Source organism: Rousettus aegyptiacus, unplaced genomic scaffold (genome assembly GCF_014176215.1).
Source record: "Rousettus aegyptiacus isolate mRouAeg1 unplaced genomic scaffold, mRouAeg1.p scaffold_m13_p_2, whole genome shotgun sequence".
NCBI lineage: Eukaryota > Metazoa > Chordata > Mammalia > Chiroptera > Pteropodidae > Rousettus > Rousettus aegyptiacus.
Window position 1 is genome coordinate 44,021,656 of NW_023416295.1, and position 14,442 is coordinate 44,036,097.

Genomic DNA, 14,442 nt, shown 5'->3' on the forward strand with positions numbered 1-14,442 from the left:
ACCAGAGCAAAGAGAAAGTTCATGCTGCTCTCCTTGCTATGAGCAATCAACGTTTTTATCTCTTACCCAGGAGTATCACGTCTTCTGCCAGCATCCATAAAACTGTGGCAGGCTTGCAAGTTGGGTAAATTTCAGACCTTTTGCAGTTCTCGAAACAACACATTAAAAAAGTACACAAATTCAAGGTGTACAGATAGGTGAATTTTTACAAAGTGAACACACTGACATAAGCAAAACCCAAGAAACAGAATGTAATCAGAACCTCGAATCCTTCTCATGCTCCCTACCAGTCACAAATGCCCAACACAGAATAATAAATCACTTCCTTGATTTAAATGCCATAGATTAGTTTTGTCTTTCTTGAACTTTATACAAATGGAATCATACAGTTTTTATGGCTTATTTTACTTATTATGTTTGTGGAATTTGTTCATAATGTTGCATATTATTTTAGTTTCTTCATTTTCATTACTGAATGGTATTCCATCATGTGGATATACCACATTTCCTGAACTCCCTATCCTCTTTTGAACTCCCACAATCCTTTATTAGTAATTTTCTTGTACAACTCATCAGTTTTTACTTTGTATTTTAGTTATTAAAGTATATGTGTTATTTTCTATAGTAGGTTAGTCGCTCTTTGAAGACTTAAGCCTCAAGAGAACCTGAGTAGTATATTTATCTATTCATTCACTCGATTATTCTACATTCGTAGAGAAGCACTTATGTCTACAGTACATTAGATGGCAGCATTGTGTTCAACCACATAATACATACTAGAAAATATTTGGTGAATTATCGAGTAGTTAATAAGTAGAAAGTAAAGGGAAAGAAGGCCATAAGAAAATGGCTTAAGAAATTTACCAAAGAGAGAATGTGTCTTGACTAATGTAGAGTTGATTGTATTTCATAAGGAATAAGATTAACTTTTAACAAAGATTCAAGGACTTGTTGGGCCAACTGTTCAGTAAAATCTTCACATGATTATCTTATAGGCATCTTTCAAACTTTAACGAAAGAAAACTTGTAATTTACGTATCCTTAAATTTGCTCCTCCACATATCTTTTTCATCCCATTAAAATGCACCACAACCCATTCAGCTGCTTAAGCCAAATACACTAGTATCATTTTCTCTTTCCCTGCTCCCTACATCCAGTGCATTAAGTCCTGTAGAGATTCCATCTCTAAAGCACATCCCAGATCTGTACTTGTGTCCATCTCCGCCACTATCAATACAGTCTTGATAGTTTCTCTTCTTCTAGTCTGCTCCTGCCACATAGCAACCACAGTTATCTTTTGAAACATAAATCAGGTCATGTTACATCCTTGCTTTAAAACCTCTGATAGTATCTCTTGCTCTCAGAACAAAACAAAACTTTTTACTCCAGTTTTTAAAGCACATTCTTAACTCTGACTTTATCTCATCCTCACCACTAAGTCTCAGCCAGTTGGCCTTTTATTTGCTAAGCTTGCCTTGTCTAATTGCCTTTGCACTTTCTCATGCCCTGTCCTGGATGCTTTTCTTCCTTATCTTCATATGGCTAACTCTTTCTTTTTAATCAGATCTCAGCCTAAATGTCATCACTGAAAAGGAGCTTTCCCTGACTTCCAGCCAAAAGTCGCCATCTAGTTACTTTCTATCACATCACAATAGTTTAACGTTTGCATTAGCACTGTCTTTATCTGATACTTTGTTTCTCATTTTTGTGTTTATTGTCTGTCTTCCTCAATTGAAAAATAAGTCCCGTGAGGGCAGGGACCTAGTCTGTCTTGCTCACCGAGAAAGAAGTAGGATAAGATTATGTAAAGATATGTGGGGACTTTAACTGACAATGTCCTGCTTCTTAAACTGAAAGGTACAGCAATATTCATTTTATTATTATTTCTGCCTTGCACATACATTATATGTATTCTTTTATGTGTTAACTATTTTGTAAGAAAGTTACTACTTACTTATAACTAAAACTTCCACATTCCATATTATAGTTTTGGTATATATTTTGTCTGATATGTAACCTAATAGCTGTAGTACTATGAGCCCTGATGTTTTCTACTTGGATGTTGTTATTTGTTGAAATGTGTTCCTCCAAAAAGGGACATTGAAGTCCTAACCCCCTGCATCTCAGAATGTGAACTTATTTGGAAATAGGGTCATTGTGGATGTAATTCTTTAAGTTAAGATGAGGTCATACTTGAGTAGCGTGGGCCCCTAATGTAATACGACTGGTGTCCTTATAAGAAAATGGCCACATGGAGAAAGAGACACAGGAGGATTGGAGTAATACCTCTGCAGGCCAAGGAAAGCCAGGGGATACCGCATGCTAGGAGAGAGGCCTAGAACTGATTCTGTCCTATAGCTGTCAGAAGGAATCAATCCTACCAACATCCTGATTTTGGACTTCTGGACTCCAGAAATATAGGACAATGAATTACTGTTGCTTGAAGCCACCCGGTTTACAGAACTTTGTTATGGTAGCCCTAGAAAGGTAATACAGATATGTTTAAAGGGAAGAGATAAAACATGCACATAGCTGATTTAGAGTTGTTCTGTGACAGAAGAGTTTACAGTTTCTTTTCCTTCTGCAGGCTCCAGTAGTGCATGTAGCGATAACACAATGAGACCAAGAGCCAATCCCAATGTAAATTTGCTTTAGAACCTACTAGGGTATATGAGAAAATTAAATAGCTTGTTTTCCCCAGGACCCGCATTGTCATTGGTTGAATCAATCATTGAGCTGCATTTATAGCTATTATTCATAGCATGTCTGGTACTATTATGACCTCTCAGATCTTATTAGTTTAGTTTCAGTTGGTAGAATTTACATTGATTTCTAAAGAGCACTATGTTTGAGAGCATGCTTGGGTGGTGTTTTCCTAACAAGGTTGATGGGGTAAACATAGATAAAGAGTTAGAATGCTCGATAGCTGGCCAGATGATAAAGCCAAGTCTTATTTAAGAATAATTGGATTTATGTTACTCATTAATATGATGTAGCAGAGAAATCCTCCTTTATAGCTAACCAGGGTATGGATAGGGTTAGAGTAAGAGTAATATCTAATCTAATATCAGGATCACTGCTTAACCATGGGGAATAGTTCCTGTTTTGTTTCCAGTAGAGAAACCCTGAGAAATACTAGTGCACGTCTGTGACGCATCCTATGCTTAACTCACAATAGACATTCAATAGGTTTTAAATAATATCACTTGGACAGAAATCTCTGATAATTTGGGAAGGCAATCCATTAATGCTCACTATTATAAGATTTTATCTCTACATGAGAAATCTTGATTAGGTCCAAAGATTTTACTTGGTTGGCGGTTTGGACTGGTGATGACACAAATGATACACTCTTAGATCTGAGTGGCTTCTGAATACACATGGCCAGGTAACCTCTTTACAAAAAGCTGATGGACTAGTGGCTAAGGGCCCAAGAGTAGTAGGCAACTATACCTGAGTTTAAATCTCAACTCCATTTTTTACTGGCAGTTAGATAAATTAATTTCACTGCATTTCAGATTCCTCACCTGTAAAATGGAAATTAATGATAATATCTACTTTTCAGAGCTCTTGTGAGGATTAAGTGGGATGAGGCATGTAGAGCTGAAAGGATTACTGCTGCTATGGGTGCTACCTCTACCCGCCCCACTAGATTGACTGCAAGCTAGACTGACTGACACAAGAGTTTCCTGTAAGCAAGCTTTGCCAGCCTCTGAGTCTCCATGATTAGCATCAGCAGGTGGTCACTTGCCCTGGCATCTGTTCTGGACCACTGGACATGTTTGAGGTCAGATCCAGGCCAGTCTCACCTCAGCTGTATCTCTTTGAGCAACTTGTCCTTCCCTTCCTTTCTCTTCTGTGCCCTTTTTCCTCCCCTCTCTTTCACTCCTGGATCAGTGGTGGGTTACTAGGAAAATGACAAGAAGGCCAGAGGAATTTTTAGGTGAAACAGTATCTCAATGGTACAATAACGGCTGCAGTGAACCCCTCTTCCTGGTTCTGTTTTCTTTCCTACTGCTCTGATCTCTTGAATGTTCATTTCTTTTTACCTCCCTCCAGCAGCTTCTGAGTTAACCTCTTTCCATGGCATGTTCTCCTATCATTTGCAGAAGCCCTATACCATAACTCAAATGCACAAGGCTCTCAAATAGAAATAATATTATAATCAACTGGTTCTGGCCAATGATAAGGGACTCTAGCAGAGGTAGCCCTGGGGCAGAATCCAGAGACTCTCTGAAGTATCAAGAGTCACCCCTTCATTTGCTGGGCTCTGGGCAGAAATCCTGGAGGGGCCCCTGGGGAGCGGACAGAGCAATCAGATGGCAGAGGCAGCCAGCCTGGCAATGTCGCACTGAAGGGCCTAAAGGCAATGGCTATTGGCATGTAAATACTTTAGCAATTAGGTTGTATTTGTGCATACCAGTTAAATAGCAGCCCTGGTCCCAGTCTTCTCCATTTTTATCAAAAGTTACCATTTAAAAATATTTTAAATTAGAAAAACCATTTTTATTAAGGTGCAATTAGCTTCAGGTGTACAACTTAATGATTCGACATTTGTATATATTGCAGAATGATCGCCACAATAAGTCTATTTAATATCTGTCACCATACATAGTTACAACATTCATTCTTTTTTGGCAAAAACTTTTAAGATCTACTTTCTTAGCAACTTTCAAATATATAATACAGTATTACAGATACCCTTTAATTTTTCTTCTTCCCTTTCTGTCACTTCTCTTCTTGTCTCTTGTCCACTCTTTTATCCGGCAAATATCAAATAACACACACAGTGGGCAAAATATCTGTTCCTTCTTACAGAGAAGTCAGTGGAGCCTGAGCTCGGGATATCCGAGGTGGGCCTGTATTAGTTTGCTGGGGCTGCCATTACAAAGTACCACAACTGGGTGGCTTAGCACAACACAAATTTGTTGTCTCATAGTTCTGGAAGCTGGAAGTCTGAGATAAAAAGTGTTGGCAGGACCACTTGCCCTCTGAAACCTGTAGGAGAAAGATTTTTGCCAGTCTCGCCTAGCTTCTGGTAGCCCCAGCTGTTCTTTGTCTTGCAGAAGCATAATCTCTGCTTCCATCTTCATATAGCATTCTCTCTTTGTCTCTTCACATATCTTCTATCTATATCTGTCCTGTCCGAATTTCCCCGTTGTATAAGGACACTAGGAATATTGGGTTAGGGCACATCCTCATGACCTCATCTTAACCTGATTTCCAAATAAGGTGACATTCCTCAGAATGGGAGTGAGAACTTCGACATATCTTTTTTTTTTTTTTTTTGGTGGGGACACAATTCAACCTATAACAAGAATCCTTCCCTACTAGGTAGTCCCTGGGTGAAAAATTCATGGGGTTGTCTGTCCTCGTGCCAACACCAAAGCCATGATTTAAAAACTAAGAGCCTTTGTGTCTACGGGCATGCTACCCTGAACAAACCTGATCCTTTCTGATCTCGGAAGTTAAGTAGGGTCGAGCCTGGTTAGTACTTGGATGAGAAACCACCTAGGAAGACCAAGTCTGTAGGCATAAAAAAATAAGGGATTGTAAGCTGGCAAGGTGCTTGCAATCTGTGAGGTCAACCAAGGGTTGCCTTGCCTAAAAAAAAGTAAAAATAAATAAAAATAAATAAATTAAAAGAGCCTTTCTTTCTACTCAAGCACAAAGCATGCTGTGCGGAGGATGTGTGGTCAATTTCAGAGGGCTCCAATGCTCACCAAGCTTCAGTGCTAGAAGGCACTTCAGAGATGTCTATGTGTAACCTACCCACTTTAGAGATGAAGAAACTGAGGGCCAGAGACAAGATTTACTTAACATCTCAGTACCTGTAAGAGTCACGGCCAAAAGCAGAACCCATGTCTCTTTATTCCCCTTTCACTGTTTCACTCACAGGAAAGATATTGGTTGAATAAACATTCCATTTGCCTTATTTGGGCGGGGGTGAGGAGAGGCTGTTTTAATCCATCCCTTCACTTTACCTCATCTTTATATGCAAGATAAGCCCTAAAGAAATAATTCTCAGAGATACCAGTGTACCCAATGAGTCCCTAAGAGTAATAATGAGAATCAGTGGGTAAGACATTCTAACAATCCCCAAATGTGTTGTTAACACTGTTATTGTTGTTTTAACATTGAATACACTTAACCAGGAAATCCAAACTTCTTTCTGAAGCATTCCAACTGTTGTGTTTATACCCAGTTGCCACACAACATTTGCTCCTACTGTGTTTTAGTTGGCAGGGGCTAGAGGAAGGGTTTTTGGAGCCAAGTAGCCTCAGATAGGGAATCTTTCCAATCCCCGGGGACCTGGCATAGCCCCAGAATCAATAGTCACAGGGACAGATGCCAACACTCATCTCATCCAGCACTCTAGCTAACCTTGGACCAATCCCTTACTTAGGCCCTGAACCTGGATAGGAAAAACCAGCTGAAAAAATAGAGCCCTGCAAAGGTTATAGATAAATAAGTAAAAACCACATTTTTTTCCATCAGGAAAAAAAGGGGGAATCCTGCAGAGGATATATTACATTTTCACTCCCCACTGCTAAAAAACAAAAACAAAAACAAAACCCCTCAAATACAGCCATGTTGCCAGTCTTCTGAATTAATAATGGATAAACATAGTCAATGTTTTACCATCGTTTCACATTTTCCAGACTACAGAATACAGAATTCTGTCACCATCACAGTCTTTCCTACTTTCATTACACAATTTGGAGACTGTGAAATGAAAATATACATGATTTAAATGGCAGCGTATAAATATGACATCTTTCTCCTTAAGATATATTATTTATTTATTCAGAAAACTTTGACCGATCACCTACTATATTACATACCAGCGTTGTGCTATGCTCTGCAGTCCTTAGATGAATGAATGTGGACTCCACACTTGCTTACAGATCGTCAAGGAAAAGGTTGTTAGTCAATAAAGCCAATATAATATAATACAACACTGAGACCATACAATAAAGGCATATGGACAGTGTTATAGGGACATATATAAATAATTCTGCCTTAGAGGGAGAAGTGAAAGTCGAGGGACATGTGACAAGAAAGGTTTGGTCTATTTGGTGCTTTAGAACAAGGATCCCCAACCCCCGGGCAGTGGACTGGTACAGGTCCGTGGCCTGTTAGAAACAGCAGGAGGTGAGCAGTGGGTGACTAGCAAAGGTTCGTCTGTATTTGCAGCCGCTCCCCAGCGCTAGCATCACTGCCTCAGCTCCACCTCAGGCATTAGATTCTCATAGGAGCACTGGTCCCTGGTGCCAAAAGGTTGCGACCCAGTGGTTTAGAGAGATGACCACCGCGACAGTGCAGAGTCGGGCAAGCAGCACATACATTCTGTGTACCTACCCTGGTCCAGTCATTTCACATGAATATTAAATATATCTTCAGTGTCTTTCTCAGAATGTAGATGGATATGAAGAAGTTCTTTGCGACCATTCCAACACATTCTGTCAGGCAAGCTTCACTTTCGGCCAATGGACCTGGTGCAGGGTGGGAGGGAGGATTTCTGGTGATCCCTGGCCTAACCTCTGGTCCAGGGAAAAGCTGTGTTTGTTGACTTTTCTAACCCTGCACCGGAGTATACCCTCCCATTGAGGATGTACCTGGAACTGCAGTTATCCTAGAGGTGGGGAGCGGGTGTGTGGGTAGTAAATGGGTGAGGAGAATTGGAAGGGGCCAGTGGGGAGAGCAGGACCAGAGGAGGGGAGGCTACGGGTATGGAACTCACCTGTGTTTATCTGAATATTGCTCTCCTGGACTTCAAATGGGAAATAGAACTGAACATCCATGATTAAAAAATGCAATACATACTAAGAAAGTCTAAAGTAATTTACACCAGGCATTAAAGTGTTTTGCATGAGAATATAGTATGATGTAGACACGCAAGAATTATGTCTTTCATTAAAAGGTTTGCAACTCAGTGTGCCGTGATGTAACTATAGCAGTTTTTCTGTCTTGGTGATGATTTTTTATTTTAAATACTGTCTTAAAAGCCAAGGAATGCAAATGCATGGAGAACACTCGGCTTCTGGGTTTTAACTTATTGTCACCTCTTTCTAATCACTTCCCTTTAGTACTTTACCTGCTTGTGCCAAGGTGAAAGGTGAATAGTTATACTGCCATTGCCCCTCAAACCCACATATCCTGAACCCAGCTATAAAGTAAGCTGTCATTTATTTCTTCATTATTCAAAGTTAGTGTTTGCTAGTTCAAAGCCCATTTGAGATTATGCATCAAGAATGATATACATTAAGGTTGGGATTAAAGGAAAATCAGTTACATGAAAGAAAGGTGTTTTTGCCACAAATCTTGTGTGTATGTGTCAAGAAGTATTTTCACTGCCTAATTTAAAAAGAAACCAGGACAACTCCCAGAGATATATACCTGCATCTGGCCAGTCTTTCAATAAGGGCACTTTCTGTTTGAAGTTTGACTGTAAAGTTAGAGGAAAAACATCTCTCCCTAGCTAGCACATACAGCTTATTTTTAAAAATAAATAAACAATATTGGTATAATGCTGATGTAAGGCACTCATGAAGAGTAAAATCGCAAATTTATTCATCTTGAACATGCTTAGACAGGGCAAGAAAACTGGGCTTACAAGTAAGGCTGAGAGATTTAGGTTAGCTACAAGGAGAGACTGGATGAACTTTCAAAATCCCTTCCAACTCAGGGATTCTATAATATTATTATTTCCTACACGTATTCATGATGTCACTGTCCTGTTTGGAGCAACAATTTGCTCATATGATTCAAATCTTAATTATGCCCAATATGAATTGAGGGACCCACAATAGGCCAGGCTCTGAATTAGGTGCTTTTCATGAATCATTTCATTTATTCCGCCAATCAGTCCTTGGATTCAGATATTATGAATTTCTGCTATGTATCATCCTCCCAGCATGATTTATTGCATATCTTAGGCCATTTTTAAATTGGGCAACTGAGGTCCCAGATCTGAGCCAATACTGAATTTAAAACTACTGTGATTATGTTCTACATAGTCTTAGAACACTGTGAGCTCATGCACGTAAAACAACAAATAATAATAATGCTTAGATTGTCGTTGGACCAGCTGTGCAACATATAAAGAGACCATAATGTGCAAATCAAATGAGTGAATGTGATTATCAAGATGCTGGTCCTCTGAAGAAATTCTGGCTCAAGAGGCTAAGTGCCTTCTGGTCTCTGTGATGTTCCTAATTCCACCCCAGCTCCCGGCATATCTGGCATTAGGGACAGGTTTGATAAATGTGTGTGGAACTGAACTTAGGCACACTAACTCTTTTCCAGGCCCCTCCTAAAGTGCCCCGAGTCCTCTTGTTTCCAAATATTATGGAGAGAAGGTCAGGGGAGTGAGACCTTTCCATGTGTTTCTGGCATCCTCTCTGATCAAGGCTTGATAAGCAGAAGTGTTATCTGAGGCCTCCAAAGCAGATGCTCAGAAGCCATTTTTCCTTTTAACTCAAAGTCGGATTTCACTAAAGGACTTTTGGGGTCTGGATAGGAGCCCTGTGATCTGAGACTTTGAGTAAAAGCACTCTTCTGTAACTCCGGGAAGGTGAAGAATATTTCTGTGAGTAAAATCTACTGGAAAACATACCTCTGTATCACCCAGCTTAGCCATTTCATCGCTTCCATCTGGCTTTGCTCTTTTATAACAAAAACATCAAAGTAGGCTTGGCAAGGATCATCCCCCAAATATGCTTTCATTGTCTATGTTAGTGAATCTCTGTCCAGTCAATAAAGGAGAATTTTTCATTATGGGTAATGCCACTTGCTTCATGGAAAAAAACAACTTAGCAACTGCACGTAACCCTGACAATATCTGATGGTTTTATAATTAATGAGAAGGCATTTATTGAGTTCCTTAATTTGGGCCAGGCATTTTATCTAACACAACTCTGTTTTCAACTATCTATCTTACCGGTGAGGAAACTGAGGCTCAGAAAGATGGCGCAATTTGCTCATTATCGTGTAATGCATTAGTGGAATTAGTGACTTGAGTTAGGATTTGCACTCAAGTCCATTTAAGAAGTTAGCCCAGCTTTTTCTACTAGACTCTAAGATCATTATTAGATCAACAGAGACACAGAAGTACTGAACCCTAACTGCCTCTGTATCCCGATGTGGTATGAGTTACTCAGGGCTGTCTCTCTATCCTAAGGACACATGAAGTGCTGTGTAGGTTTGATGCCCACCTCTGTGAACGATGGCCGCTGGGTGTGCAGGACGATTTGACAAGGACTGAGGCAGGCACCATGGGCCAACTCAGCAACGCCGAAGAGCCTGGGTGGTTGTTGCCACTAGAGTTTCCATCCAACGCAATGTCAGCAAAGACTTCGAGGCTCAAGATAAACATGACTTTGTTAATCAGACTGAGGGAAACTGGGGTGCCGATGAGCATTTTGCAGCAGCCGCACTGGTGGGCAATCACATTTCACAAATGAATAACTCCCATTTTTGCCAATAAATTATTCCTTAAACACTGAAAAGTTATACAATTTTTTTTTTTTTTTTAGGCAAGGAAACCCTTGGTTGACCTCACAGATTGCAAGGACCTTGTCAGTTTAAAACCCTTTATTTTTTATTTATTTTTTTACACCTACAGCACCTGGTCTTCCTAGGTGGTCTCCCATCCAAGTACTAACCAGGCCCAACCCTGCTTAGTTTCCAAGATCAGATGGGATTGGGCTTGCACAGGGTAGCATAGCCATAGACTATACAAAATTTTAATTCCAAAGCACAAGGCTGACGATTATTTTAAGGTTATCCACTGTACACAGTACTATCTTTAAATAAAGATAAGTATCTACACCAATGAACTCACACATGTTTGTAAACAGTCCACTCTCTTGCTTGTGGAACCAAGTTAAGGGTAAAATGAACATAATTAGCATGTTTTTCTTCTCTGTTGGAATACATTTTAATCAGCTAGGATGAGGAGATATGTATTTCACAGGCTGATTAAAAATGCTACACAGTTAAAATGTATATATAACTGAATTACTTAGCACCCGATTGGCAGAAGAGTGATTAGTTATCATTTTTATTAATTATTTCCCAGGAAGAAAACATAAGCAAGCTTGAGTTTGTTTTCTGACATGATGAAGAAGCTACAGCACAGAGAGGTCAACCATCTGCTCCAGAGTACACAGCAGGTGATAAATTCTAACATACGCTCTGGATTTCCAACCAGAGCTACCTTGCTAAAATAACCAGTACGGTGCTTGTAGGTGGAGACACAAAAATAATAATGTAGCACTTTGAAAGGTTTTTTGAGTAATCATGCCTATTATTAGATGAATTCTTGAATTACAGTTTGGAGCAAAACACATAGCTAACAACTCTGTGTTATACAAACTTCTTAATTTGCTCTCATTTAATAGCATCTTGATAAAGGTTTTCTACCTGTGGAAATATTTCAGTTTGGTACCTCTAGATATTTTTCCTTTCTATCAGTGTCGACATTTAGTAAAGATTTTTCTTTGTGGCACTTTACTTAATTGTTGCTCACAGCCACCCTATAAGAAATAGAAGTGAAGTTCAAGAAGGTAAGTAGTTTGGCTAAAGCCCCACGGTCAGCAAGTGGTAGAGCCAGCACTGGGCCTTGGGTCTCTGACCCAAAACGCATGCTCCTCCCAAGACCCTGCCCAGAACCTATTCAGTTAGGCTTTCCAGAGGGTCCTCTACTCATACAGCTTAGAAAGGGCATGGAAACCAGGAAGAAGATTCCATTTAGACTATTGCAGAACTTACAAGCCCAAGGTTGAACCATAATGAAATTGCAAAATGTGCAGTGGGTGGTTCCACTGATGGTGTGGCCTTCCCCATCCCTAGGGTCATTTGGACTCCATCGTTATCACCAGCAGCCCTGAATCTCATTTCTGTCCTGTTGACTTATTTAATCTAGATCTTCAAAATTTCCCCCCTTTAAAAGTACCTATTGCTACCAATAGGTGAATTAGTAGTATATCTGGTAATCCAAGACCATTTTTGATCATGACCCTGTGGAAAAATTCTTACCATAGGCATGGCTACTACAGGGGAAAATTCAGATACGTCAGCAGATTAATGATGAGTTCTTATAGGAGGATCGAGGATCTTACAGAACCCCAAAAACTCCCTGCTACCCTAGGTTGGACATGGCTGGCCCTAGACCACAAATGGGTATTATGCCCTCGTCTCAGACTCATCAAACGTTATATTATGGAGTAGTTTGGAGGATACATTTTGGTTATAAACAATGGAAACTGACTTAAACAAGCCTAAGGGGAAAAAAGTGAGAACTCAAAGGTAACCAAGGAAAAGATGAAGAATCAGGTGTCAGAAAGAGGCAGAACACGGGCCGCTCTCAGGACGCAGGCATAGGATTTTTTAAAACTTTCTCTTGCTATTAATGTGACTTGGTTACCAATACCTAACTGACTCTCAGCCCCAAGTTTTAAAAACAGAAGAGCTAGAATGATCCAGTCTGAGCCAGGTGACCACTTTGATCCAATCAGCTCTAACCTGTGAGGCGTAGTTGTGAAGTCAAAACATGGTGTGGGAACAGAAGAGAGTTTCCAAAGAGAGGTGTCCACTAGGAGGTGATAGTATTATAGTAACCACACTTTCATCAATTCTCTTCATTTTATAGAATGAAGACAGGGACCCAGAAAGGTAAAGTGACCATTCCAAGGCCAAGTAGCTGGGAGTTGAAAGAGCTGGACTAAAATATAGGCCTCTTGCTGGTTCCTGGGACAGAGCTCTTTGATCTGTCCTCCTGCTTTTGTTACTTGAATGTTTATGGCTTCAGCCTATCTTTCCTCCCACCCACTCTCCCTGCTGCCCCGCAGCAGTCTACCAAAATCCCAAATCTGGTCATGATACTGCTATGCTAAGTAGCCATCTATCACTTCTGGTCTAAACTCCTTAGCACTGCAAACAAAGGCCCTTTTAATCCTGCCTCGTGGAGTGTACTGGTCTTCTCAGCCTGGCATGATAAAGCAGAAATTAATTTTCTTACATTTCTGGTTGTTGGGAAGTTCAAGATCAAAATGATGGCAATTCTGAAGCCTATTCTCTTAGTTAATAGGCGGTGAGCATCTCACTGTGTGCTCACTTGACTTCTTTGTGCACTTGAGGAGAGAGAGAACTCTGCTATTTCTTCCTCTTCTTTTAAGGACACCAGCCCTATTGGATAAGGACCCCATTTTTATGACCTCATTTAACCTTAATTACCTACATAAAGGCCCTGTCTCTAAATATAGTCACATCGAGAGTTGGGGCTTCAACATGTGAATTTGGGCGGGGGGGGGGGCACAATTCAATCCATAACATGAATCTTTTCTCATTCTTCAACACAGTCTCTCTCTTCCCCATTCCCTTTATATTGGATCACTGGGCCTACCTCACCCCAAACCCGCAAGCCATTTCTTTTAGGTTCTCTCCCCTTGGAATGTTCTTTGTTCTCTTCTCATGTTTTAAGTCCCAACTCAGTGGCTGTTACACCACAAAGCCTCATGGGCAGACATCCTTTGAGTTAGATGCTCCATGCACTTCTTTAGCATTGTCATGTGTGTGTATCGAGTGTGTGCCATGTGTGTGCCCTGTATATGAGATATGTGTAAATATCATTGCCAAATTCTATTTTAATTACTTTGTTTATGCATTGGTCTCACCAAATAGAATGTGAATTCCTAGAGGGCAGGAACTATCGTTGATTTTGATCTTCTCTCCCTGTTGCCTACCCAGCATTTGGCACACGGTAGGTAATCAATAAGTGTTTGTTGAATAAGTAGGCAGAATGATTATAGAAAGGAAAGACTGGTTACCATATTCTTTGTCTCCATTTCATCACCATCAATTTTGTCTCCATTTCATGAACCATAGAAGTATATGTATATCAGAAATTAGAGGGGAAAGTAAAGAGTAAAAATTAGAAAATTTTTCTAAAATGATAAGGAAAACAGAACTTTGCTTATTCACTAATGACAATGGGGAGACCCACTTCAGATTACAAGATTTTGCACAGTGGATCGCTGGTGCATAAACAAGGGATGTATTTATCATACTCTTTCATACTGTTCTCTAATATTGCTACCAGGCTATGCTGAAACTGCAGTGGGAGACCCCATGATACACCCCGATAGGCAGATGAGGAACAAACATGATAAAATACAAGTACTACACCATAAGACTCACTTTTTCATTTATTTTGACAAGGGTAATGTAGTTTTAATTACTCATGATAATATATATTGCCTACTAGTAAATGGCTTGTGGTGTATTTTTTAAACCTTTCATCTTAAAGTACCACAGTACTCTTGAATTTGTTCATTAAATCTTTGTTATAAACCAAGAGGTTATTGGCTGTCAGGGGAGATAAGAGAGTCTGTGAATTAGCAAAAAGTCATTAATAGCCTCCTACTGTAGCAACTATAT

The 14,442-nt window shown here is 39.9% G+C and overlaps 1 pseudogene; it reads right to left on the minus strand.

The window, feature by feature from the left end:
* Nucleotides 1-10,618: 10,618 nt before the first annotated feature.
* Nucleotides 10,619-10,737, minus strand: LOC118614159 (annotated as a pseudogene).
* Between the last annotated feature and the right edge of the window lie 3,705 nt (nucleotides 10,738-14,442).